Genomic DNA, 4,281 nt, shown 5'->3' with positions numbered 1-4,281 from the left:
CAAAAATTAGCCAGGCATGGTGGCGGGCGCCTGTAATCCCAGCTACTTGGGAGGCTGAGGCAGGGAGAATTGCTTGAACCTGGGAGGCGGAGGTTGCAGTGAGCTGAGATTGTGCCATTGTACTCTAGCCGGGGTGACATGGTGAGACTGTCTCAAAAAAAAAAAAAAAATAGAAAAACTAAAAGAAAACTAGTAATGATGTTTGCAAGATACGATGAATACTAAAAACACTAAATGGTAAACTTTAGATGGGTGAATTGTATAGTATGTGAATTATATTTCAATAAAGTTGTTTTTAACACTCCAACATGGGTGGCAGAGGGAGACCCCATCTCTAAAAAGAAAAAAAAAAGAAAACTTTTTTTTTTTTTTTAATTTAGTGAGGAAGGGATATAAGCAGGTACGCAAAAATCAGATCAGCTGTGGGTCGGTAGGTGCTAAAGCTGGAAGACGAGCACATGGGAAGTCACATGCTATTATCTCTAGTTGTGTCTACATTTAGAATGTTCTGAAATAAAAAGTTAAATACAATATTACCTAAATTTCTCGTAGGTGCTTTCCTAAATGTTCCCTGGCTTCACCCAGTTCATGATCCCAGAAAAGGCCATCTGTCCTCTAGATGGGGTGGGGCAGGGTACTTTATAAATAATAACCCTAGCTGCTGTGGGCAGCTTTCCCTGCCTCTACTCCATTGACCTCTATGCTCTGCCCACAGGAAGCTTGGCCAGCCTCTGCCACAGCCTGGCCTCTGGGTCAACAGTGGGCCTCTGGTAGGGCTGTGACTCCTCCCTACTTTTTCCTCCCCTCCAGCCAATAGGGCACCACCTTCTTTCCTTTTTTTAATTTTTTTTTATTTTTGAGACAGTGTCTTGCCCCATCACCCAGGCTGGAGTGCAGTGGCATGATCACGGCTCACTGCAGCCTCAACCTCCTGGGCTCAAGTGATCCTCCTGCCTCTGCCTCCCGAGTAGTTGGGACCACAGGAGCACACCACCATGCCTGGCTAGGTTTTGTATTTTTTGTAGAGATGGAGTTTCACTATGTTGCCGGCCTAGTCTCAAACTCCTGGGCTCAAGTGATCTGCCGGCCTCAGCCTCCCATAGTGGTGGGATACTGTGCTGGGCCAGGCTCCACCTTCTACTTGTCACTGCCAGCGCTGTCAGAGTGGAGCCCACCGCAGAGGAGCTGGGATCCCCTTGGCTGGGCTCTTTCTTCTGTTCCTCCTCCCTCTCTTTCCCCCAGCTGACTCTCCTGGAGCAGGAAGCACAGGCCCAGCCACACATAGCACCTAGGCCCCAGACTCTCCCACGGCCACACCCAGCCACACAGCCTGGCCTCTCTGCCCAGCATCTTCCTCCCTCTTGGTGCCCTCTTGGCTCTCCTTCCTGCAATCTCAGTCCGAGGAAAGATCTAAACATTTCTGCCTCCAAGAGAAGCTGAGTTCCTTCCTGCAGGGCTCCCGAGCCTCAGCAAATCAAGTGATGTATGTGTCTGGACACTTGTGTCAGGTCCCTGGAGACCCGACAACGGTTAAGAAACCCTGGAAAGGCTCTGGAACATTCTGCAACAGTGAGGAGGTGGGTCTATTTAAGAAGCCCTGGAGAGGCTCTGGAACATTCTGCAACGGTGAGGAGGTGGGTCCATTTAGTTAGGTGAATCTGCCTGATGTCTCACACTGGTGTTGTCCCTAACTCAGCCGAAATCAAGGGTTATAGGTTTTGGGTGTGAAATAGGCAGGGTGCCTGGGGGAGAGAAGATCCAAACTGTGAACAAAAGCCTGGCTGGGACTGGAGCTCCTGGGAAGAGGTGGCTGGGGCTCCATGACACCTGGTGGAAGAGGAATTGCCAGCACTTGGTGACTAGTTTGGTATAAAGGTTAGGAGAAGATTTCCAGGTTGGGAGACCAGGGTAAAGGAGATGTCCTCAGCTGGGATAGAAAATAAAAGGGGACCCAGTTCAAGTGTGATTGTGGAAATGGAAGTGGCTGTGAATGCCTTGTGGGGGCGAAGGGGTAGAGCTGGAAGTTGAGGTCGGGAGCTGAGGAGAGCCGGCCATGCTGAGTAAGAGAAGCCACTGTAGATGTGGCGTCTCTGTCCAGGGCGCAGGGAGAAGGTGACCACGTGGCTCAATGCCAGTTTACACCTGCTATCTGGAGCCCAGGCTACCTGTGCCTGTTGTCCCAGCTGGGTGGGGAGGCGGTTAGTACCGGCTTCCCTCTTAAAAGTCTCCCAGTTAGGATGATACACGGTCACCCTAAAGAGAGACCCTACAGGGTAGGGGAAGAAAAGTGAATCTGAAGCAGCACCCTTTTCATTCACTTGCTTCTTCCGGCCTTTTCACCCTCCTGTCTCAGACCTTCCATTCCCTTCTTTTCTTTTTTTGAAATGGAGTTTTGCTCTGTCACCCAGGCTGGAGTGTAGTGGCACGATCTCAGCTCACTGCAACCTCTGCCTCCCAGGTTCAAGCAATTCTCCTGCCTCAGCTTCCTGAGTAGCTGGGATTACAGATGTAGCTGGGATTACAGACAAGCACCACCATGCCCGGCTAATTTTTCACCTGGCTAATTTTTGTATTTTTAGTAGAGACAGGGTTTCACCATGTTGGCCAGGCTGGTCTCGAACTCCTGACCTCAAGTGATCCACCTGCCTTGGCCTCCCAAACTGTTGAGATTACAGGTGTGAGCCACCGCGTCCGGCCCATTCCCTTCTTAAGACTCCTATATTTTCACTGTATTTTCTTTTCTCCTCCTGCCAGGCTTCTCCTTCCCACTTCCCTGGGAAAGAACCCACCCCACCCCTACAGACTCAGGAGAGCCCAGTCCATCTGGGCTGCCTGAGTCACCAGGGTGAGCAGCTCTTCCCCGGCCAGGGTGAGCTGGCTGGGTTTGGGCCAGGCTGGGGAAGGGCCTCAGTCAAGTTGGCAGGCAGGGGTCCTGCCTTCTGGACACAGTGCTGCCTCTTTCCTGCCGTGTGACCTTAGAGCAAAGCATTTCTGCTCTTGGAGTCTCAGTTTTTTCCGCTGCAGCAGATGAGGATTGAACCACTGATCTAAAACTTCTCTTCTCACTGAGAAGTGGTGTTCATCTTGTCAGCTGCCATTTCTCGTGGGGTTCAAGCCATAAGATGCCAGGTGTCAGTCACCTCAGAAGAGAGGGTTTTGTTTGTATTTGGTGGGGTTCTTCCGGGGGTACCGAGGCTGAGGACTGGTGGATCGAGGCGGGTGGATTACTTGAGGTCGGAGTTCGAGACCAGCCTGGCCAACATGGTGAAACCCTGTCTCTACTAAAAATACAAAAATTAGCCAGGCGAAAAATTAGCCGGGCATGGTGGTGCTTGTCTGTAATCCCAGCTACATCTGTAATCCCAGCTACTCAGGAAGCTGAGGCAGGAGAATTGCTTGAACCTGGGAGGCAGAGGTTGCAATGAGCCGAGATCGTGCCACTACACTCCCATGAGGGAGCAGCCTAGGGACTAACGCCCGCTGGCTCGGTGAGATCAGCCAGGCCCGCATCATCCCCCAATTACCTGCAGAGGGCGCCGCAGACACAGAGAGGACGAGGCCGAGGCCGAGGCCGAGGCCATCTAAGCTTCTGGGAAGGGGGTCCCAAAGGAAGCCCCCGAGCTGGAGTCCAGAGGGCTTGGAAGGAAGAGGTGAGGACAGCAGAAAAGGAAACGCAAATTAAAAGAAGGGAACGAAGGCTGGGCGCGGTGGCTCACGCCTGTAATCCCAGCGCTTTGGGAGGCCGAGGTGGGCGGATCGCTTGAGGTCAGGAGTTCAAGACCAGCCTGGCCAACATGGTGAAACCCCGTCTCTACTAAAAATACAAAAAAATTAGCCAGGCGTGGTGGCGGGTGCCTGTCATCCCAGCTACTCCGGAGGCTGAGGTGGGAGGATCGCTTGAGCCCGGGAGGTGGAGGTTGCAGTGAGCCGAGATCGCGCCACTACACTCCAGGCTGGGCGATAGAGCGAGACCCAGTCCCAAAAAAAGAGAAGGAAAAGAGAGAAGGGATGGTGGCGGTGGGGGAGGAGGGCGGTTCTAGTAACAATCCGAGAGGGGACCGCAGCACCGTTACGCCCTCGAACCTCGGCCTCCTCATCTACAGAATGGACGCAGTCCACCACACCGCGTGCTGCGGGAGCGTTGGAGCGCCGGTTCACAGGACACAGGGCCATCGGCTAAGGGGGCGCTGAGAACGTGGAAGGTGCTGTATGGTGGGGCGCTGTAGGGTGCTCTTGGGCAGTAGGGTTGGAGTCAAATCCGGGTTGAAGTCCTGGCTGCCA

This window comes from Pongo abelii, chromosome 12 (genome assembly GCF_028885655.2).
Source record: "Pongo abelii isolate AG06213 chromosome 12, NHGRI_mPonAbe1-v2.0_pri, whole genome shotgun sequence".
NCBI classification, from domain to species: Eukaryota; Metazoa; Chordata; class Mammalia; order Primates; family Hominidae; genus Pongo; species Pongo abelii.
This window is presented reverse-complemented; position numbering follows the sequence as displayed.